Here is a 25577-nt window from a genome sequence, read left to right as displayed (position 1 = left end):
CAACAGTTAATCACTTTATAATCTGGTGCATCCTTGCCTGCTATGGGGCTGGGGTAAAAATTCAATGTAGAACAATAGTTATACACCTATACAAGAATTATGTAAAAGTAATGTTCTTGTGACAGAAAGCTACTTTTAGTTTCCTAAAACTTAGCTCTAGGAAATAAATGCAGTGAAAAAAATTAGTTTGTATGTGTCTTTCTAACATCCTGTTTTATGGCACCCTGACACAAAAAATCACATTTTCTTGTTTCTGTGTAATTTGTATATTCCCTTCTAGCCAAAGCCAAATCAAGGTATCCAAACAAGCCACTCTTCTCAGCCCTCTCTGGTCAACAAATAAATATTAAGAAAGATGACACTATAAGTATAATGATATTAAAGAGACCAATAACTATGTCTAGTACCAATAAGTTGTTTTATTTGTCCATAATTAAAATACAATTGATATAAATATAATTAGAAATTTAGATTTTCTAGATAAGAAATTGCTTATTCAACTTACTGTGATTCTCCTCAGCTCCTTGGTACATGAGAAATGTATTTCTATCAATACAGTATCCTTTTGATTTTCTGTATAGAAATGTCTGGTGAAGCCAGTTTTGATTTGATTTTATATACATACATACATATATATATATATCTTATATACACACACACATATAATTTATTCACACATTCATTAAATAAAAATTACTACCTAACTCTTCATGCCAGGCAACTTGTAAGCTTAGGAAACATAGCAATGAATCAGAGAAAGCCCTCTTCTACAGGAGCTTACTTTCAAATGATAAATAATGAGAATAATAATAAGATTGAAAGAAAAAGATGGAAAATGGGTACTCTAGGCAAACTGCAACCACAAAAGATCAGAGTAGCTATAATCATATTGGAAATAGACTTTACAACAAAAGAAAAAATGTTACTAGGAATAAACATGGATGTTTTATAATAATAAGATGAATCCATAGATAAAATAATTATAAACATACATGTACCTAATAACAGAGCACCAAAATGCATGAAGCAAAAACTGTGAGAAATGAAAAGAGAAATAGACAAATCAAAATAATAGAGATTTTAATATCACATTTCCAATACTGGATAAAGCAACTAGGCAGAACATCAAAAAGGTTATAGAGGACTTGGCAGATACCTGTAGACACTCCCCCAAAACAGAAGAATCCATATTCTTCTCAAGTGCACAAGAAATTTTCAAGATAGAGCACAACCTAGGCAATAAAACAAGACTCAATACATGTAAGAGATATGCAATTATGCAAAGAATGCTGCTCTGACCACTGTGAATTAAACTAAAAATCAGTAACAGAAGAAAATTTGAGAAATTAATGTTTATGGAAATTAAACAACACACTATATGATCAAAGAAAATATCACAGTGGAGATTAGATAATACTTTGAGATGTATGTACATAAAAACTCACCATACCAAAACTTATGGTATGGAGTGAAAGAAATGCTCAGAGGGAAATTTACACCTGCTGTGTATATTTAAAAAGAAAGAAGCATCCTGAATCAGTAACTTAATCTTCCACCTTAAGAAGTCAAGAGAGAGCAAATTACACCTAACTCAGGAAGAAGGAAGGATACAATAAATCCTTCAGTGGAAGAAAACTAAATAGATACAAGAAAAACAACTGAAAAGTCAATAAAAAGTTTTCTTTAAAATGAACAACATTGACAAACCAGGTAGACTAATCAATAAAAGATAAAGACAGCTCAAATTACTAATATCAGTACTGACCTTGCAGATACACAAAAAAGATTTAAAAGGAATATCATGAACAACTGTATGACCAGTTAGCTAACCTAGAAGAAATAAGCAAGTTTTTGAAAACAACATACATTATGGAAACACATCTGAACAGACCTATAAAGATAAATGTATTGAAATAGTAACTTAAAATTTCCCACAAAGCAAATCCTAGACCAAGATGCTTCACTGGTGAATTCTACAAATCTTTCAAAGAACCAGTTCTCCAAAATGTCTTTCAAAATATAGAAGAGCTTAGGGATACTTTTCAACACATTTTTTGAGGCCAGAACTGCCTTGATGCCAGAACCAAAAACATCACAAGAAAACTACACATCAATATTCTTAATGAAAAGCAACATAAAATCCTCAACAAAATGACAAACTTGCCATTTGGCAATTGTATTAGTGTCCTTTATGCTATTATAATAAATCACCATAAAACCGATGGCTTTAAAACAGAGTAAATTTATTATCTTATCACCCTGTAGCTCAGAGGTCGGATAGAGATACCACTGAGCTAAAACCAATTTGTATGAAAGGCTGTATTCCTTTCTGGAGACTTTAGGAGAAGAATGCATTTTCCTGCCTTTTCCAGATTTTAGATGCCAACAACATTCCTCTTCTTATAGTTCTATTCATTTACCTTCAAAGCTATCAAAGTTAATTAATTATTCCTCACATAGCATAACTTGACCTTCCATACTCATCTCTCCCCCTGACTGACTCTCTTCTACCTTCCCTTCTGCTTTTTAGGACACTACTGATTATTTTTGGTCCAACCATGTAATACAGGATAACTCTATTTTGAGGTCAGCTGATTAGCAACCTAATTCTTACTGCAACCTTAACTACTCTCCTTTGTCATGTAACCTAACATGTTTATAGACTCTGGGGACATGGATGTGGACATCACGGGAGTGGGGACATTATTCTTTCTACCACAACAACCATCATAACAGTTGATTTGAGCAAGAATCATTAATGGATGATAAAATGGTGGGAGCAATTTTTTGGAGTAACAATATATTTATGCATCTTCTCTCAATTTATTTATTACTTATAGAGTGGAAAAATAGTAATCTTAATAATAGAGTAGCCGAGGGACACCATCATAACCCAAATTAGCATAACCAGGAATGGGAAATAGCAGCATCCTTGTCTTTGTTTATAGAAAATACACAGTTAAGTATTTAAGACTAAAATTCATATGTCTTCAACTTACTCTCAATCAGTAGAGAAAAAATGTTTGGGCATATTATACATACATATGATATTTACTTTTGTAAAATCTGGGTGATGAATGAGTTTATACTACTCTTGCAACATTTTCATAAGTTTGGTATTACAGTTCAATAAAAAGAAAAAAGGAATACAGTGTACATTTGTAAGGACTTGCTAATAGATTAGGTGTGTGATTGAAGAAATAAAAAAAAATCAGGAACCTAAAATTTGTGTAAATAATAGTATATTTACTGGAAATACTAAAGGTGAGGCTCATTTGAAGAAAATCAATTATTGGAATTTTCAGCGTGTAGTTGATATTTAACACCACAGGACTAAGTGAGACAATTTAAGGAGAGTTTACAGAGGCAGATGAAAAGTGGTTGAACACTAACAGCAGCATTAAAAAGCTTAGAGAGGCGGAGCCAACATGGCGGCGTGAGTAGGAAAGTGGGAATCTCCTCCCAAAAACATATATACTTTTGAAAATACAACAAACACAACTAGCCCTAAAAGAGAGACCAGAAGACGCAGGACAGTGGCCAGACTGCAGCTACACCAGCGAGAACCCAGCGACTGGTGAAAGGGGTGAGATACAAGCCCCGGCCCTGCGGGACAGAGCGCCCCTCCCCCCAGCTCCCGGCGGGAGAAGAATAGGCAGAGCGGGAGGGAGACGGAGCCCAGGGCTGCCGAACACCCAGCCCCAGCCATCCGGGCCAGAGCGCAGACACAGTACGTGCCCAGGGGGCCCTGGATACTGGGGAAACAGGGAGTAAGACCTCTGAGCGGGTGCCGAAGCTGATGCCCCTGTGACAAAGAAAAGCGGGGGCTTTTTGAAAGTCTTAAAGGGACAGGGACTTAACAGCTTGACGGAAACAACCCAGGTCACAGTACAGCAGCTGGAAATTACAGGGAAAACCAGGTGCACTAACCCCCTGGGCAACAGCTCTGAGACCCCTCACGGAGGCAAACAGTTAAGCAGCCCCCCCATCCATCACCCCACCGGGCGCTGTGAAAGCAGAGAAGCAGCCTGAGACAAATTCCGCCCACAGAAAGGGAAATTTCTCCCTTCCGGCCAGGCAAGACACAAAGACCCACTCTACACGCAATTACCCAACACAAGCCACTAGGGGTCGCAGTTGTCCCAGTAAAGAAAGGCCAGTAGCAAGTGAAAATTTTGGCCCTCCCAGCTGACAGTCAATAGCACCTGTCAACATGAAAAGGCAAAAAAATATGATCCAGACAAGACTAACCCAGACAGCTTCGGCATCGGCTACATCTTCCCCTGAGAAGGAATCTGGGGAGATAGATTGAGCCAGTCTTCCTGAAAAAGAATTCAAAACAAAAGTCATAACCATGCTGATGGACTTGTAGAGAAATATGCAAGAACTAAGGAAGGAGAATTCAGAAATAAAACAAGCTCTGGAAGGACTTCAAAACAGAATGGACGAGATGCAAGAGACCATTAATGGACTAGAAAACAGAGAACAGGAACGCAGAGAAGCTGATGCAGAGAGAGATAAAAGGATCTCCAGGAATGAAAGAATTTTAAGAGAGCTGAGTGATCAAACGAAAAGGAACAATATAAGAATCATAGGTATTCCAGAAGAAGTAGAGAGAGAAGAGGGGATAGAAAATGTCTTTGAAGAAATAATTGCTGAAAATTTCCCCAAACTAGGGGAAGAAATGGCCTCTCAGACCACAGAGGTACACAGAACTCCCATGACAAGGGATCCAAGGAGTGCAACACCAAGACACATAATAATTAAAATGGCAAAGATCAAAGACAAGGACAAAGTATTACAGGCAGCCAGAGAGAAAAAAAAGGTTACCTACAAAGGAAAACCCATCAGGCTATCATCAGACTTCTCAACAGAAACCCTACAGGCCAGAAGAAAATGGCATGATATACTTAATGCAATGAAACAGAAGGACCTCGAACCAAGACTACTGTATCCAGCACGAATATCATTTAAATATGAAGGAGGGATTAAACAATTCCCAGACAAGCAAAAGTTGACGGAATTTGCCTCCCACAAACCACCTCTACAGGGCATCCTACAGGGACTGCTCTAGATGGGAGCACTCCTAAAAAGAGCACACAACAAAACACCCAACATATGAAGAAGGGAGGAGGAGGAATAAGAAGGGAGAGAAATAAAGAATCATCAGACTGTGTTTATAATAGCTCAACAAGCGAGTTAAGTTAGACAGTAAGACAGTAAAGAAGCTAACCCTAAACCTTTGGTAACCACAAACTTAAAGCCTGTAATGGCAATAAATTCATACCTTTCAATAATCACCCTAAATGTAAATGGACTGAATGCACCAATCAAAAGACACAGAGTAATAGAATGGATAAAAAAGCAAGATCCATCCATATGCTGCTTACAAGAGACTCACCTCAAACCCAAAGACGCGCACAGACTTAAAGTCAAGGGATGGAAAAAGATATTTCAAGCAAACAACAGAGAAAAGAAAGCAGGTGTTGCAATTCTGGTATCAGACAAAACAGACTTCAAAATAAAGAAAGTAACAAAAGACAAAGAAGGACATTACATAATGATAAAGGGCTCAGTCCATCAAGAGGATATAACCATTATAAATATATATGCACCCAATACAGGAGCACCAACATACCTGAAACAAATATTAATAGAACTAAAGGAGGAAATAGAATGCAATGCATTCATTCTAGGAGACTTCAACACACCACTCACTCCAAAGGACAGATCCACCAGACAGAAAATAAGTAAGGACACAGAGGCACTGAACAACACATTAGAACAGATGGACCTAATAGACATCTACAGAACTCTACATCCAAAAGCAACAGGATACACATTCTTCTCAAGTGCACATGGAACATTCTCCAGAATAGACCACATACTAGGACACAAAAAGAGCCTCAGTAAATTCCAAAAGATTGAAACCCTACCAACCAACTTTTCAGACCACAAAGACATTAAACTAGAAATAAACTGTTCAAAGAAAGCAAAAAGGCTCACAGACACATGGAGGCTAAACAACACGCTCCTAAATAATCAATGGATCAATGACCAAATCAAAATGGAGATCCAGCAATATATGGAAACAAATGACAACAACAACACTAAGCCCCAACTTCTGTGGGACACAGCAAAAGCAGTCTTAAGAGGAAAGTATATAGCAATCCAAGCATATTTAAAAAAGGAAGAGCAATCCCAAATGAATGGTCTAATGTCACAATTATCAAAATTGGAAAAAGAAGAACAGATGAGGCCTAAGGTCAGCAGAAGGAGGGACATAATAAAGATCAGAGAAGAAATAAATAAAATTGAGAAGAATAAAACAATAGCAAAAATCAATGAAACCAAGAGCTGGTTCTTCGAGAAAATAAACAAAATAGATAAGCCTCTAGCCAGACTTATTAAGAGGAAAAGAGAGTCAACACAAATCAACAGTATCAGAAATGAGAAAGGAAAAATCACGACGGACCCCGCAGAAATACAAAGAATTATTAGAGACTACTATGAAAACCTATATGCTAACAAGCTGGGAAACCTAGGAGAACTGGACAACTTCCTAGAAAAATACAACCTTCCAAGACTGACCCAGAAAGAAACAGAAAATCTAAACAGACCAATTACCAGCAACGAAATTGAAGCGGTAATCAAAAAACTACCAAAGAACAAAACCCCCGGCCCAGATGGATTTACCCCGGAATTTTATCAGACATACAGAGAAGACATAATACCCATTCTCCTTAAAGTTTTCCAAGAAATAGAAGAGGAGGGGATACTCCCAAACTCATTCTATGAAGCTAACATCACCCTAATACCAAAACCAGGCAAAGACCCCACCAAAAAAGAAAACTACAGACCAATATCCCTGATGAACGTAGACGCAAAAATACTCAACAAAATTTTAGCAAACCGAATTCAAAAATACATCAAAACCATCGTACACCATGACCAAGTGGGATTCATCCCAGGCATGCAAGGATGGCACAACATTCGAAAGTCCATCAATATCATCCACCACATCAACAAAAAGAAAGACAAAAACCACATGATCATCTCCATAGATGCTGAAAAAGCATTTGACAAAGTTCAACATCCATTCATGATAAAAACTCTCAGCAAAATGGGAATAGAGGGCAAGTACCTCAACATAATAAAGGCCATCTATGAAAAACCCACAGCCAACATTATATTGAATAGCGAGAAGCTGAAAGCATTTCCACTGAGATCGGGAACTAGACAGGGATGCCCACTCTCCCCACTGTTATTTAACATAGTACTGGAGGTCCTAGCCACGGCAATCAGACAAATCAAAAAAATACAAGGAATCCAGATTGGCAAAGAAGAAGTCAAACTGTCACTATTTGCAGATGACATGATACTGTACATAAAAAACCCTAAAGACTCCACCCCAGAACTACTAGAACTGATATCGGAATACAGCAAAGTTGCAGGATACAAAATCAACACACAGAAATCTGTGGCTTTCCTATATACCAACAATGAACCAACAGAAAGAGAAATCAGGAAAACAACTCCATTCACAATTGCATCAAAAAAAATAAAATACCTAGGAATAAACCTAACCAAAGAAGTGAAAGACTTATATTCTGAAAACTACAAGTCACTCTTAAAAGAAATTAAAGGGGACACTAACAGATGGAAACGCATCCCATGCTCATGGCTAGGAAGAATTAATATCGTCAAAATGGCCATCCTGCCCAAGGCAATATACAGATTTGATGCAATCCCTATGAAACTACCAGCAACATTCTTCAATGAACTGGAACAAATAATTCAAAAATTCATATGGAACCACCAAAGACCCCGAATAGCCAAAGCAATCCTGAGAAAGAAGAATAAAGTAGGGGGGATCTCACTCCCCAACTTCAAGCTCTACTATAAAGCCATAGTAATCAAGACAATTTGGTACTGGCACAAGAGCAGAGCCACAGACCAATGGAACAGACTAGACAATCCAGACATTAACCCAGACATATATGGTCAATTAATATTTGATAAAGGAGCCATGGACATACAATGGCGAAATGACAGTCTCTTCAACAGATGGTGCTGGCAAAACTGGACAGCTACATGTAGGAGAATGAAACTGGACCATTGTCTAACCCCATATACAAAAGTAAACTCAAAATGGATCAAAGACCTGAATGTAAGTCACGAAACCATTAAACTCTTGGAAGAAAACATAGGCACGAACCTCTTAGACATAAACATGAGTGACCTCTTCTTGAACATATCTCCCCGGGCAAGGAAAACAACAGCAAAAATGAACAAGTGGGACTATATTAAGCTGAAAAGCTTCTGTACAGCAAAAGACACCATCAATAGAACAAAAAGGAACCCTACAGTATGGGAGAATATATTTGAAAATGACACATCCGATAAAGGCTTGACGTCCAGAATATATAAAGAGCTCACATGCCTCAACAAACAAAAAACAAATAACCCAATTAAAAAATGGGCAAAGGAACTGAACAGACGGTTCTCCAAAAAAGAAATACAGATGGCCAACAGACACATGAAAAGATGCTCCACATCGCTAATTATCAGAGAAATGCAAATTAAAACTACAATGAGGTATCACCTCACACCAGTAAGGATGGCTGCCATCCAAAAGACAAACAACAACAAATGTTGGCGAGGCTGTGGAGAAAGGGGAACCCTCCTACACTGCTGGTGGGAATGTAAACTTGTTCAACCATTGTGGAAAGCAGTATGGAGGTACATCAAAATGCTCAAAACAGACTTACCATTTGACCCAGGAATTGCACTCCTAGGAATTTACCCTAAGAATGCAGCAATCAAGTATGAGAAAGACCAGTGTACCCCTATGTTTATCGCAGCACTACTTACAATAGCCAAGAATTGGAAGCAACCTAAATGTCCATCGATAGATGAATGGATAAAGAAGATGTGGTATTTATACACAATGGAATACTACTCAGCCATAAGAAAAGGGCAAATCCAACCATTTGCAGCAACATGGATGGAGCTGGAGGGTATTATGCTCAGTGAAACAAGCCAAGCAGAGAAAGAGAAATACCAAATGATTTCACTCATCTGTGGAATATAAGAACAAAGGAAAAACTGAAGGAACAAAACAGCAACAGAATCACAGAACTCAAGAATGGACTAACAGGTACCAAAGGGAAAGGGACTGGGGAGGATGGGTGGGTAGGGAGGGATAAGGGGGGGCAGAAAAAGAGGGGTATTAAGATTAGCATCCATAGCGGGGTGGGAGAAAGGGAGGGCTGTACAACACAGAGAAGACAAGTAGTGATTCTACAACATTTTGCTACGCTGATGGACAGTGACTGTAAAGGAGTATATAGGGGGGACCTGGTATAGGGGAGAGCCTAGTAAACAAAGTATTCGTCATGTAAGTGTAGATTAATGATTAAAAAAAAAAAAAAAAAAAAAAGCAGTTCCTTTGTGGTGACCTCTAATGAGTTCTACACAATGATATAAAGGGCATATAAAAGTGTAGGCAAAGGGTCTGTTTGTGTTTATACAGAGGATCAAAGCCTAATTTGGCTACCCCAAAAATGAACTAAGATACGATATGAAAAAGAACTTCCAACATCAGCACTCTTGGGAAGACTCATGACAGAAGATGATCAGCAAAAAAAAAAAAAACTCCAACAAAGATCCACGCACTGTCACAGCTGTAGATGCACTCATCCCACCAGTTCCTGGACTTGCCATGGGAATGATGAAGGAGATATCTAAGCTGGCCTGTGCATACAGTAAAACAAAAATTGGACTGGATCTATACTGTTGGAACTCAACCAAGAATTAGGAGAAGTGCAAATTGTAGTACTCCAAAATCTTACAACCACAGACTATTTATCGTTAAAAGAACATATGGAATATGAACAGTCCCCAGGAATGGGTTGTTCTAGTTTATCTGAATTCTCTCAGACTGTTTAAGTTCAGTCGGACAATATCCACCATATCATAGATAAGTTTTCACAAATGCCTAAGGTGCCTAACTGGTTTTCTTGGTTTCACTGGAGATGGCTGGTAATTACAGGTATGCTTTGGTTAGGTAACTATATTCCTATTATGTTAATGTGTGTGCACAATTTAATTAGTAGTTTAAAACCTATCCATGCTGAAGTTACTCTACAAGAAGATATGTCAAAGAAATAATCAATCTTCCCAGGTTTTCTTCTGCCTGCTACTTCTATAGCTTTTCTTCTTCCTACCTAACACATCCTTTAAATAGAACTCGTGCCACATGTCGAATTAACCGAGTATCATAATTCTTCCAAGTGGTAAAGACACCTCAAGACAAATGCTGGGCATAGAAGCCACAGGGCATAAATATGCAAAGAAGTAAAAAGCTAACCTTTTCAAACAATAAGGCTTCTCTCTCACTTACCAACTTAACATTTCCCTGTATGGCCCCGGAAGATGACTGGTTAGCCAGAGACGGGTAAGATTCCTCAAGGGAGGAACAACCTAAGACAGGCACAGTTGCAGGGGGCCATGTGGTGAGAAAATGGGGAGCAGCAGAGGTGAGGCTTAGAACCTCCCCCCTCATGTTCTGAGAGAAATCTTCTGCATACATGGATGTTTATTGCCCTCGTCTAGCTCAGATTAACACATAGTCTACAGGCACACACCTGATCATCTACATTTGCTCTCTTACAACACTAAACTCTGTTTTCTACCTTTATCTCGTATCTACCTACTTCAGCATTTTATTAAAAATAATAATAATAGAGAAATGTGGTATCCACATATAAATCAAGTTTAAAAATCAAATGAATATTCATATTTGAACTGACTGTGTATAGTTCATAATGCATGAACAAAACCAAAAGCTTCTGTGATGACTGCCCTTGCACTGTTCACCATGTAACTTATTCACTATGTAAGAATTTGTGCTCCATGTAAGAATTTGTTCGTTATGCATCAGAAGATTGGAGACTGACGAAAATTAGGCTTGGGGTGGATTAATGATTGTGCATTGAGTATTGACCCCCCTATACAGAAATTTATTGTGGTTAACAACTATTTGATCAATAAATATGAGAGATGTCCTCACAAAATATATATATATACATATATATAAACACACTTCCAATTGTAAAATAAATTATTAACCAGGATGTAATGTATAGCATAAGGAATATAGTCAAAATATTGTAACAACCTGGTATGGTGATACCTGGTACCTAGAATTATCATGTATATAAATGTTGAATCACTGTGTTGTACACCTGAAACTAATGTAATGCAATACTGTTGTCAACTACCCTTCAAAAAAAAAAAAAAATTAAATAAATAAATAAATAAATAAATAAATAAAAAAGCTTAGAAACAGGAGGAAGAACAATGATTTCTACTAAGAGAGAATGGATGGTCAAGAGGACAAAATACAGGAGAGGATAATGTCCTATAAGCCAAGGGTATTTTTCCCCCCCAGAGGATGGACTGATCAACAATGTTAAATGTTGCTGAAAGACTAAGTAAAATGAGGACTGAGATTTAACAACTGGATACAGCAGTAATACATTCCTTGATGACCTTGACAAATGGGTTTCAGGGAAGTGGTGGGTTTGAAAGACTAACTGGTATGGGTCCAAGAAAGAAAGTATGGAAACTGAAGAAGTAGAAACAGAAAAGGAAAAGACTATTTGGAGGATATTTGCTAAGAAGGAGAACAAAGAAACGAAGCAGTAGTTACTGGGGGATGGAGAGTTAAGAGAACATTTTGTCTTGCTTTGTTCGTATGTTGGGTATTATTTAAACACTCTTTGTGATGATGGCACGACGAAGTGGAGGTAGAATACTGACAACGCAGGACAGAATGAATAACTGGAGCAAAGCCCTTCTGCAGGTGAGTAGATCCGGCGCAGAAGGGGAAGGTTTGAACTGGACAGGGTATATTTCATCTCTAATAGGCGGGAAGCTGAGTTCATGGGAACAGTTGTAAGTAGGTTAGTACATTTGGTGGTGAGAAGAGAGATTATCTTCTGATTGCTTGTATTTTTCTCCATGATATATAACTATTGGGTACCCAGTTGAGAATTAAGAAATAAAAAATGAAATGAAGGTTCAGAAGACAGTAGAAAGTGTAAAATAGCCTTCTCAGAAGTATATAATAAACTGGTTTGTGACATGTTAGTATTACTAAATAGGGATGAGGGCATCTTTCATTTTTATGGTCATAAAGGTCAAGGGGCATCAATCAATAAGTAACCATATTCAGTTTCTCTGCTGATGTGGAATCCAGGTTTGGAATTTTACAAAGTGGGAACCAAAGAAGCAGAGAGGAACAAGTGAGTTGAGGATTATGCTAGGTGATTTGTAGTGATTGACAAACGCAGTTTAAGTTACACAAATGAAAAGGGGAACAAGATGTAATAGAGAGTAAAAAAGTGGAAGCGGCCTGTTAATGGGAGGTCAAGTTGAGAGTCAAAAATTATTAGAATTGGAGAACTGTTAAGACAGGAGGTAGAGTTCGGATAGTGGGGAACTGAAATATCAAATTTTGGGGCAACAGCTATTCTTAATTATAAGAAACAGGGAACGGCCAGGGAGTGGGTGGTGAAGGTAGGAGAAGCAGGGACTGGATATCAAGGAACTGAGAAGCCTGAGGGTTAGATTAATGGACATTGAGATCACAGTGGATATAGTTAAAGAGAAAATATCAAGTAAAATATAAAAATTTTCATGAAGAGGGAGTGACTATGGGGACCACAGGTAACTAAAATATCTGATAGCATGAACTTCAAAGGAGCTAACATTTTATGTATGTATATGTGTATATATTTATTTTATTTAATTTATTCTAATATATATATATGTGTGTGTGTGTGCATACACATACATATATGTATGTATGTGTATGCACACACACAGAGACAACTGAAACATCAGGAGATGTGAGAAACAATGGAATATCCAGGCCCCATGTTGATATGGGACATGAGAAAAACAAAACAAAACAAAACACTTCTCCTTCAAGATAGTTGTAGGAAAAGTTCTCTGGATGTGGTCAAAATAGGAGAATAAGATGAAGGAAATACATATGTTTTCATTAATCCCTGAGCTTTAGTCAAATTTTTTTTTTTAATTTTCAAGGTTGGGAAATTTGCCCATTTTCCAACTGGCATTCTATGGACATTCTAACCAGCCCATTTTTGCTATGGAATATCCTTTTTCTTCTAACCTAGCAGAATGCAGAGGGCGACCCTACCACTGGCCCATTAGTCTTGCTGTGTGATAGAGATTTCCCCCTCGAAAATTTAATTTGTGGAAATCGCTTATAAATGTATCCTGGGAACAATTTTGATTAAATGCAAATAAATGATAAATAGCATGCTTAAGTCCATTTATATTTATTTCTCCTTTGTTAACCGTGTTGGCAACACCTCAAAATTTAGTGCTATCTGTAAATTTCATTAACAGGCAATTTATATCCCCCCCTGGAGATGATGAATAAAGATGGAAAATAAAACCTGACCTCATGCCAAAGCTCCTGCAGCCCCCCTACTAGCCATATCCTTACAACTGGATGCATTCCCATGTATCACCACCTTCCTTTGCATTGGCTCAGTCAGCGTGCCAAATGATGTGACAGTGTTCATATCCCAGCCAACCTGAAACAGATTGGAACACGAACTTTCCTGGGACGCCCCGCTAAGTACTTCAGCGATTGCCGCAGTAAAACACAGGTTGTATTTCACAATGCTACCAGCTTTGTCCTTCCGCAAACAGACACGATGTTTGGCATCATTTATTTTTTATAAGCCCGTGTAGCCACGTTACTAAGTCTATTGTTCTCTGGGTGTTTATAGATTTCCTTTCAATAGCTAGGACTTAAAGAAAAACATAAGTACTGACATCACACATATCATCTCACTCAGATTACTCTCTTTCGTTTGAAGTTTGGCGCTTTGTCTGCTTTCTCTCCATTGCCTGGCATTATTCCAGTTGTTCATAATATTTCAAATATTCTTCTAAGTAGTTTAACAAACGTCGGCCCACTTCTCCACCCTCTTAGAGATTGTGAGTTAGACTATTCTGATACTAATATTCTTGCTTTCAAGTTTAAATGTAGCCAGGGGACCAAGTGGTTTTTGGTTGCTTTTCTTTCTTTTTTTTCCTGTTCATATCTTTGGTTGAGGAATATTTGCATAATTGATGGAATCAGTTGTGAAATTAGTCTGATTTGGCTACTAAGGCTTATAGCATTAGATTAACCTTTAATTTTTCAAGTGTGTTATTTCCTATTAAACAGCATAGTCTGTATTTTTATACAAGTCAAAAGTCAAGTTGAACTATTACCCCAAAAGCCTGATACAAAAAATTAGTTCAACATAAAAAGCATTTTAAATTCAATCACTGGGATGTTGTTTGGTTTTTTTTTTTTTGGCTTGGTTTTTCATTTGTTTTGTTCATTTTAACATAAGAGTAAAACTTCACTGTTATATATCTTAAGAAAATTTTGTATGAGATCCAAACTAGCTTGACTTAGAAAATACTCAAAACCTTATTAATTTTATGTAAAAACTGAAAATAATAGTTCCACAAATTCCTTACTATTATTAACAAAATAATAATGCCTTCAGAATTATTTTTTAAAATTCCCTAAAACATCTGCTTTAGGGAAAACATAATTATTGATAAATAGCTTTTTAAAACTCTTATAGGTAGCACATATTTAACAATTTTTAAAAAGACAGTTGAATATTGCATCATATCTGCAACTTAAACATGAACTTCTAAATAAATTAAAGAATATCACAGTGAACACTTCACATAACAGCACTAGAGAAACATAACATCTTGTTGCACTATTAACATATGTACTGGACATCCCACAGCTTGCTTGAATGTAACTGGATTTTTCTAGGTACTTGACAATTTTTGAAGAAATGGGATTGTAGTTAACAGAATAGTAGCTGACTATTCTGTATCATGCATTTTTGCATATAAGTAGATATTTCCAGGGCATTTTTCTCAAGGCCTGAAACTGCTGGCATATTAGTGGTAGTAGGGATATTAATCTGATTATTCATCATTCAGGTCTCAAGAGCTGCAGAATTACAAGGGGAAACAAAAGCCATTATGACATCGAAAAAATTACTTAATAACTGACTACTTACATGATTAGTTTCCAATAAGTATACCTTGAAAGAATACTGATAGTTGAGCTCATGTGAAAAGTTTATACTTGTTCGCTTTTTAGGCAATGGTTTCTTAGCTATATCTCATCAAAGTACAAATAGCACTGCCATGGTCAAGGTTAGATTAGAGCCCTGCAAAATGAGACAGGAAATGAGGCAAAGCAAAATGCCAGGAAGTAGGAAAATCTGAGGATGAAGAGTCAGGCAGAGGTTATTATGGGTGAATCACAGTAACGGAGACTGGAAAGGAAGTTTGGAGCCAAGTGCGAGGACACTGAGTAGCAAACCAAGAAGTTGGACTTTTTGTGATGGAAATTTTGAAACTACTGAAGTATTTAGGCATTATTGTATGAACAGACTTGAACCACAGAACAACTAATTTACCACAGAATGGAGGCTGGATGAGGTAATAGAGAGATAGAAGGAAGGGAAGCACTTAAATAAATATTGCAAAAGGCAAGGCCAGAAATAAATAATATACTCAGTGAACATTTACTCAGCTTCTGCTCTTTGTCAGACACTCTTAAAGTGAGCAGAATACAGAGGTAAACAATACAGAACATTTTCCCTGTCTTCACAGAGCTTACATTCCAGTAGCAGGAGCAGACAATAAACAAAACCCTAAGAACGGTAAGTTATATAGTATGTGAGGAGGTGTTAAGTGATTTGGGCAACTACACACAGGGAAAGGTCAGGAGCCAGAGATAGGAAACGGGGAAGTTCCAATAGTAAGCCACAGTAGGCTTCACTGGGAAGAGGAAAACCTGAGTGCGTAGATGATACAGGGATCTGAGAGAAACATGTTCCAGGCAGAGGAAAGGTCCAGGGGAAAGGTCTTCTTCAGGCAGAGGGGAACCAAAATATTCTGTAGAGAAACAGGAAGCCAGCACAGCAGGAATAAGGTAATTTAAGAAAAGTAGAAAGGAAGGAAAATGGCAGAATGGAATAGGGCTCCGTAGGGGTACTCTGTAAAGTCCACCTTTTCCTCTGAAGGTCATGGGGAGCTACTGGAAGGTTTGAGCAGAGTGACATGATCATGTTTGTTTTAAATAAATAAATGTTTTAAAGATAGTTATATTTTAAAGAAATAATTGTTTCAGAGAAATAACTATGTCTGATATGGTAAAAATAAGCTCTCAGGCAGGAGTAAGGGGCAGGGCACAAGTAGAAGCCAGGAGAGACCTATTGCAGTAATAATGAGGTGACTTGGACAAGGGTGTTAGCAGTGGAGGAGGTGAGAAGTGGTAACAAGGACCTGAATTGGGGTGGCATTAATAGAAACGGAAAGGTCTGAGCTAAATGAAGATTGATAGGGCTTATTAACTATGAATATGGGATGATGATGATGGAGTAGCTAATCACTACTCTCAGGGTTTTACATAGGATGACTGAGAGCACTGTATTACCTTTAATGGGAACAGGTAAACTGGGGGTGGGGAGTGGCTAGTCTGAAGGAGGAACAGCTGGATTGAATCATACTAAATAGGAGAAGTTAACAAACTCTACCAGGGTGAAGAACCCAGAAAAAATGCTGGGAAATAATATATATATACACATTTACAAATATCTATATAAAATTATGAACAGATCCAGGTGTTGCAGAACCTGAATCTTATTCCTTGATGGGGAGGGGATCTTTAAGACAAATGAAAGAATATTGCAAAATTCTGTTTGGGATCTTGAAAGTGATCCATACAAATGAGAAGGACGGGAGCTTAAACATCACAATGAATCCACCCACCACCATCCACTCTGGTGCTACCAGAGAAGGGCTGAAATCTGTAAAGGAGTAAGAACTGAATAATCCTTTGGGGCACAATGAGAGAAGACACCCTTGAAAAATAGAGCAGTGGGAAAAGAACCACATAAAGCAACCTCATTGAAGCTCAGGTTTTTGAGGGCAGGAACTAGATGTGACTGGAACGGCCAAACATTTATAAATATCTATATGACCAGTACCATGCTGGACGCTGGGGGCCTGTCATCACAGGATATGGTGATTAGGAGCCTACCACAGGAGGCTCTGGTAAAAGCCAGATTATGAAGGGCGACAAATGATCCAGAAACCAAAAATACATAAAACATTCATTTAAGAAAGATATCCACATGATTACCTGATTTTCTTATTTCTATAAGCATAGGCCTATCATAAGCTAATCATTGCTTTAATGGCTGAGCATGGAAATATTCTGATTCTGTAAATGCATTAATTTTTTACCCATGAGAAATAACTTAGCATATGTGAGACCAAGGACTCTAATTCCCTCAGAGAATTTTATGCTTAACTAAATCTATGTGGCTTTGAATAATTCATTTGAATTTACTCAGAACCACTTTTTTTTTTTCTGGACAGCATGGTCCCTGCTTGCTCAAGAATATAAGAAAACAAAACTTTCCATTGTTTCTTTTTTTTTTTTTTTTTTTTAATAATTATTTTTTATTGAAGGGTAGTTGACACACAGTATTACATTACATGAGTTTCAAGTGTACAACACAGTGGTAGAACATTTATATACATAATTCTAGGTTCCAGCTATCACCCTACCAGGCTGTTACAATATCTTGACTATATTCCTTATGCTATACATTACATCCCGGTTACTAATTTATTTTACCATTGGAAGTCTGTCCTTTTTTTTTTTTTTTTTTTTTTTTTTTTTGTGAGGGCATCTCTCATATTTATTGATCAAATGGTTGTTAACGACAATAAAATTCTGTATAGGGGAGTCAATGCTCAATGCACAATCATTATTCCACCCCAAGCCTAATTTTTGTCAGTCTCCAATCTTCTGAGGCATAACAAACAAGTTTTTACATGTAGAACAAATTCTTACATAATGAATAAGTTACATAGTGAACAGTACAAGGGCAGTCATCACAGAAACTTTCGGTTTTGCTCATGCATTATGAACTATAAACAGTCAGTTCAAATATGAATACTCATTTGGTTTTTATACTTGATTTATATGTGGATACCACATTTCTCTCTTTATTATTATTATTTTTAATAAAATGCTGAAGTGGTAGGTAGATACAAGATAAAGGTAGAAAACATAGTTTAGTGTTGTAAGAGAGCACATGTAGATGATCAGGTGTGTGCCTGTAGACTATGTGTTAATCCAAGCTAGATAAGGGCAATAAAACATCCACGTATGCAGAAGATTTCTCTCAGAACGGGGGGGTGAGGTTCTAAGCCTCACCTCTGTTGATCCCCAATTTCTCACCTGATGGCCCCCCTGCGACTGTGCCTGTCTTAGGTTGTTCCTCCCTTGAGGAATCTTACCCGTCTCTGGCTAACCAGTCATCTTCCGGGGCCATACAGGGAAATGTGAAGTTGGTAAGTGAGAGAGAAGCCTTATTGTTTGAAAAAGTTAGCTTTTTATTTCTTTGCATATTTATGCCCTGTGGCTTCTATGCCCAGCCTTTGTCTTGAGGTATCTTTACCACTTGAAGGAGCTATGATACTCGGTAAATTTGATATGAGGCACGAATTCTATTTAAGGGTTGTAATTAGGAAGGAAGAAGAAAAGCTATAGAAGTAGCAGGCGGAAGAAAACATGGGAAGATTGATTATTTCTTTGATATATCTTCTTGTAGAGTAACTTCAGCATGTATAGGTTTTAAGCTACGACTTAAATTGCGCACACACATTAACATAATAGGAGTATAGTTACATAACCAAAGCATATCTGTAATTACCAGCCATCTGCAGTGAAACCAAGAAAACCAGTTAGGCACCTTAGGCATTTGTGAAAACTTATCTATGATATGGTGGATATTGTCCAAATGAACTTGAACAGTCTGAGAGAAATCAGACAAATTAAAACAACCCATTCCTGGGGACTGTTCACATGCCATATGTTCTTTTAACAATAAATAGTTTGTAGTTGTAAGACTTTGGAGCGCTACAATTTGCACTTCTCCAAATTCTTGGTTGAGTTCCAACAGTATAGATCCAGTCCAATTTTGTTGTTTTACTGTATGCACAGGCCAGCTTAGATATCTCCTTCCTCATTCCCATGGCAGGTCCAGGAACTGGTGGGAGGAGTGCATCTACAGCTGTAGCAGTGCGTGGATCTTTGTTGGGGTTTTTTGATGATCATCTTCTGGCATGAGTCTTCCAGAGGGTGCAGATGTTGGAAGTTCTTTTTCATATCGTATCTTAGTTCATTTTCGGGGTAGCCCAATTAGGCTTTGATCCTCTGTATAAACACAAACAGACCCTTTGCCTACACTTTTATATGCCCTTTATACCCTTGTGTAGAACTCGTTGGAGGTTACCACACAGGAACTGCCCTTTTTTTTTTTTTTTTTTTTTTTTTGCTATCACTAATCTACACTTACATGACGAATATTATGTTTACTAGGCTCTCCCCTATACCAGGTCTCCCCTATAAACCCCTTTACAGTCACTGTCCATCAGCATAGCAAAATGTTGTAGAATCACTACTTGCCTTCTCTGTGTTGTACAGCCCTCCCTTTTCTCCTACCCCCCCATGCATGTTAATCTTAATACCCCCCTACTTCTCCCCCCCTTATCCCTCCCTACCCACCCATCCTCCCCAGTCCCTTTCCCTTTGGTACCTGTTAGTCCATTCTTGAGTTCTGTGATTCTGCTGCTGTTTTGTTCCTTCAGTTTTTCCTTTGTTCTTATATTCCACAGATGAGTGAAATCATTTGGTATTTCTCTTTCTCTGCTTGGCTTGTTTCACTGAGCAAAATACCCTCCAGCTCCATCCATGTTGCTGCAAATGGTTGGATTTGCCCTTTTCTTATGGCTGAGTAGTATTCCATTGTGTATATGTACCACATCTTCTTTATCCATCCATATCCAACACTTAGGTTGCTTCCAATTCTTGGCTATTGTAAATAGTGCTGCAATAAACATAGGGGTGCATCTGTCTTTCTCAAACTTGATTGCTGCATTCTTAGGGTAAATTCCTAGGAGTGGAATTCCTGGGTCAAATGGTAAGTCTGTTTTGAGCATTTTGATGTACCTCCATACTGCTTTCCACAATGGTTGAACTAACTTACATTCCCACCAGCAGTGTAGGAGGGTTCCCCTTTCTCCACAGCCTCGCCAACATTTGTTGTTGTTTGTCTTTTGGATGGCAGCCATCCTTACTGGTGTGAGGTGATACCTCATTGTAGTTTTAATTTGCATTTCTCTGATAATTAGCGATGTGGAGCATCTTTTCATGTGTCTGTTGGCCATCTGTATTTCTTTTTTGGAGAACTGTCTGTTCAGTTCCTCTGCCCATTTTTTAATTGGGTTATTTGTTTTTTGTTTGTTGAGGCGTGAGAGCTCCTTATATATTCTGGACGTCAAGCCTTTATCGGATGTGTCATTTTCAAATATATTCTCCCATACTGTAGGGATCCTTCTTGTTCTATTGATGGTGTCTTTTGCTGTACAGAAGCTTTTCAGCTTAATATAGTCCCACTTACTCATTTTTGCTGTTGTTTTCCTTGCCCGGGGAGATATGTTCAAGAAGAGGTCACTCATGTTTATGTCTAAGAGGTTTTCGCCTATGTTTTCTTCCAGGAGTTTAATGGTTTCATGGCTTACATTCAGGTCTTTGATCCATTTTGAGTTTACTTTTGTATATGGGGTTAGACAATGGTCCAGTTTCATTCTCCTACATGTAGCTGTCCAGTTTTGCCAGCACCACCTGTTGAAGAGACTGTCATTTCGCCATTGTATGTCCATGGCTCCTTTATCAAATATTAATTGACCATATATGTCTGGGTTAATGTCTGGATTCTCTAGTCTGTTCCATTGGTCTGTGGCTCTGCTCTTGTGCCAGTACCAAATTGTCTTGATTACTATGGCTTTATAGTAGAGCTTGAAGTTGGGGAGTGAGATCCCCCCTACTTTATTCTTCTTTCTCAGGATTGCTTTGGCTATTCGGGGTCTTTGGTGTTTCCATATGAATTTTTGAATTATTTGTTCCAGTTCATTGAAGAATGTTGCTGGTAGTTTCATAGGGATTGCATCAAATCTGTATATTGCTTTGGGCAGGATGGCCATTTTGATGATATTAATTCTTCCTAGCCACGAGCATGGGATGATTTTCCATCTGTTAGTGTCCCCTTTAATTTCTCTTAAGAGTGACTTGTAGTTTTCAGAGTATAAGTCTTTCACTTCTTTGGTTAGGTTTATTCCTAGGTATTTTATTTTTTTTGATGCAATTGTGAATGGAGTTGTTTTCCTGATTTCTCTCTCTGTTGGTTCATTGTTAGTATATAGGAAAGCCACAGATTTCTGTGTGTTGATTTTGTATCCTGCAACTTTGCTGTATTCCGATATCAGTTCTAGTAGTTTTGGGGTGGAGTCTTTAGGGTTTTTTATGTACAGTATCATGTCATCTGCAAATAGTGACAGTTTAACTTCTTCTTTACCAATCTGGATTCCTTGTATTTCTTTATTTTGTCTGATTGCCGTGGCTAGGACCTCCAGTACTATGTTAAATAACAGTGGAGAGAGTGGGCATCCCTGTCTAGTTCCCGATCTCAGAGGAAATGCTTTCAGCTTCTCGCTGTTCAATATAATGTTGGCTGTGGGTTTATCATAGATGGCCTTTATTATGTTGAGGTACTTACCCTCTATTCCCATTTTGCTGAGAGTTTTTAACATGAATGGATGTTGAACTTTGTCAAATGCTTTTTCAGGATCTATTGAGATGATCATGTGGTTTTTGTCTTTCTTTTTGTTGATGTGGTGGATGATGTTGATGGACTTTCGAATGTTGTACCATCCTTGCATCCCTGGAATGAATCCCACTTGGTCATGGTGTATGATCCTTTTGATGTATTTTTGAATTCGGTTTGCTAATATTTTGTTGGGTATTTTTGCATCTACGTTCATCAGGGATATTGGTCTGTAGTTTTCTTTTTTGGTGGGGTCTTTGCCTGGTTTTGGTATTAGGGTGATGTTAGCTTCATAGAATGAGTTTGGGAGTATCCCCTCCTCCTCTATTTTTTGGAAAACTTTAAAGAGAATGGGTATTATGTCTTCCCTGTATGTCTGATAAAATTCCGAGGTAAATCCATCTGGCCCGGGGGTTTTGTTCTTTGGTAGTTTTTTGATTACCTCTTCAATTTCATTGCTGGTAATTGGTCTGTTTAGATTTTCTGTTTCTTCCTGGGTCAATCTTGGAAGGTTATATTTTTCTAGGAAGTTGTCCATTTCTCCTAGGTTTCCCAGCTTGTTAGCATATAGGTTTTCATAGTATTCTCCAATAATTCTTTGCATTTCCGTGGGGTCCGTCGTGATTTTTCCTTTCTCGTTTCTGATACTGTTGATTTGTGTTGACTCTCTTTTCTTCTTAATAAGTCTGGCTAGAGGCTTATCTATTTTGTTTATTTTCTCGAAGAACCAGCTCTTGGTTTCATTGATTTTTGCTATTGTTTTATTCTTCTCAATTTTATTTATTTCTTCTCTGATCTTTATTATGTCCCTCCTTCTGCTGACCTTAGGCCTCATCTGTTCTTCTTTTTCCAATTTCGATAATTGTGACATTAGACCATTCATTTGGGATTGCTCTTCCTTTTTTAAATATGCTTGGATTGCTATATACTTTCCTCTTAAGACTGCTTTTGCTGTGTCCCACAGAAGTTGGGGCTTAGTGTTGTTGTTGTCATTTGTTTCCATATATTGCTGGATCTCCATTTTGATTTGGTCATTGATCCATTGATTATTTAGGAGCGTGTTGTTAAGCCTCCATGTGTTTGTGAGCCTCTTTGCTTTCTTTGTACAGTTTATTTCTAGTTTTATGCCTTTGTGGTCTGAAAAGTTGGTTGGTAGGATTTCAATCTTTTGGAATTTTCTGAGGCTCTTTTTGTGGCCTAGTATGTGGTCTATTCTGGAGAATGTTCCATGTGCACTTGAGAAGAATGTATATCCCGCTGCTTTTGGATGTAGAGTTCTATAGATGTCTATTAGGTCCATCTGCTCTACTGTGTTGTTCAGTGCTTCCGTGTCCTTACTTATTTTCTGCCCAGTGGATCTATCCTTTGGGGTGAGTGGTGTGTTGAAGTCTCCTAGAATGAATGCATTGCAGTCTATATCCCCCTTTAGTTCTGTTAGTATTTGTTTCACATATGCTGGTGCTCCTGTGTTGGGTGCATATATATTTAGAATGGTTATATCCTCTTGTTTGACTGAGCCCTTTATCATTATGTAGTGTCCTTCTTTATCTCTTGTTACTTTCTTTGTTTTGAAGTCTATTTTGTCTGATATTAGTACTGCAACCCCTGCTTTCTTCTCACTATTATTTGCTTGAAATATGTTTTTCCATCCCTTGACTTTTAGTCTGTACATGTCTTTGGGTTTGAGGTGAGTTTCTTGTAAGCAGCATATAGATGGGTCTTGCTTTTTTATCCATTCTGTTACTCTGTGTCTTTTGATTGGTGCATTCAACCCATTAACATTTAGGGTGACTATTGAAAGATATGTACTTATTGCCATTGCAGGCTTTAAATTCGTGGTTACCAAAGGTTCAAGGTTAGCCTCTTTAGTATCTTACTGCCTAACTTAGCTCGCTTATTGAGCTGTTATATACACTGTCTGGAGATTCTTTTCTTCTCTCCCTTCTTGTTCCTCCTCCTCGATTCTTCATATGTTGGGTGTTTTGTGCTGTGCTCTTTCTAGGAGTGCTCCCATCTAGAGCAGTCCCTGTAAGATGTTCTGTAGAGGTGGTTTGTGGAAAGCAAATTCCCTCAGCTTTTGTTTGTCTGGGAATTGTTTAATCCCACCGTCATATTTGAATGATAGTCGTGCTGGATACAGTATCCTTGGTTCAAGGCCCTTCTGTTTCATTGTATTAAATATATCATGCCATTCTCTTCTGGCCTGTAGGGTTTCTGTTGAGAAATCTGACGTTAGCCTGATGGGTTTCCCTTTATAGGTGACCTTTTTCTCTCTAGCTGCCTTTAACACTCTTTCCTTGTCCTTGATCTTTGCCATTTTAATTATTATGTGTCTTGGTGTTGCCCTTCTTGGATCCTTTCTGTTGGGGGTTCTGTGTATTTCCGTGGTCTGTTTGATTACTTCCTCCCCCAGTGTGGGGAAGTTTTCAGCAATTATTTCTTCTAAGATACTTTCCATCTCTTTGCCTCTCTCTTCTTCTTCTGGGACCCCTATAATACGGATATTGTTCCTTTTGGATTGGTCACACAGTTCTCTTAATATTGTTTCATTCCTGGAGATCCTTTTGTCTCTCTCTATGTCAGCTTCCATGCGTTCCTGTTCTCTGATTTCAATTCCATCAATGGCCTCTTGCATTCTATCCATTCTGCTTATAAACCCTTCCAGAGTTTGTTTCATTTCTGCGATCTCCTTTCTGGCATCTGTGATCTCTTTCCGGACTTCATCCCATTTTTCTTGCGTATTTCTCTGCATCTCTGTCAGCATGTTTATGATTCTTATTTTGAATTCTTTGTCAGGAAGACTGGTTAGGTCTGTCTCCTTCTCTGGTGTTGTCTCTGTGATCTTTGTCTGCCTGTAGCTTTGCCTTTTCATGGTGATAGGAATAGTCTGCAGAACTGGGACGAGTGACGGCTGGAAGGACTTCCCTTCTTGTTGGTTTGTGGCCCTCCTCTCCTGGGAGAACAGCGGCCTCTAGTGGCTTGTGCTGCGCAGCTGCGCGCAGACAGGGTTTCTGCTTCCTGCCCGGCTGCTATGGAGTTAATCTCCGCTGTTGCTGTGGGCGTGGCCTGGCTCGGGCAGCTGCTCCAAAATGGAGTCGCGTTGGAGCAGGAGCTGCTGGGAGGCTATTTATCTCCGTAAGGGGCCTCCCTGCTCCCTGCAGCCCAGGGGTTAGGGTGCCCAGAGGTCCCGGATTCCCTACCTCTGGATTAAGTGGCCCGCCCTGCCCCTTTAAGACTTCCAAAAAGCACCCGCCAAAACAAAACAACGACCAAAAAAAAAACAAGAAAAAAAATTTTTTTAATTAAAAAAAAAAAAAAATTTTTATTTAAAAAAAAAAAGGTGGTCGTTCGTTTTTCTTTATTCTCCGGTGCCAGCCTCAGGCCTCTGCTCACCGGTCTTTTTGCCCTGTTTCCCTAATATTGGGGTCCCTGTCCCTTTAAGACTTCCAAACAGCGCTCGCCAAAACAAAGCAGCAAAAAAGCAAAAAAAAAAAAATGGTCGCGCGCTTTTCTTATGTCCTCTGTCGCCCAGCCTCCAGTGCCTGCTCACTGTTCTTGCTGCCCTGTTTTCCCAGTATCGAGGGCCCTACACTCTGGCCCGGATGGCTGGGGCTGGGTGTTCGGCAGTACTGGGCTCCGTCTCCCTCCCGCTCTGCCTGCTCTTCTCCCGCCGGGAGCTGGGGGGAGGGGCGCTCGGCTCCCGCGGGGCCGGGGCTTGTATCTTACCCCCTTCGCGAGGCGCTGGGTTCTCTCAGGTGCGGA

This window comes from Manis pentadactyla, chromosome 9 (genome assembly GCF_030020395.1).
Source record: "Manis pentadactyla isolate mManPen7 chromosome 9, mManPen7.hap1, whole genome shotgun sequence".
NCBI classification, from domain to species: Eukaryota; Metazoa; Chordata; class Mammalia; order Pholidota; family Manidae; genus Manis; species Manis pentadactyla.
The sequence above is the reverse complement of the archived record's forward strand: the minus strand, read 5'-3'. Positions refer to the sequence as shown.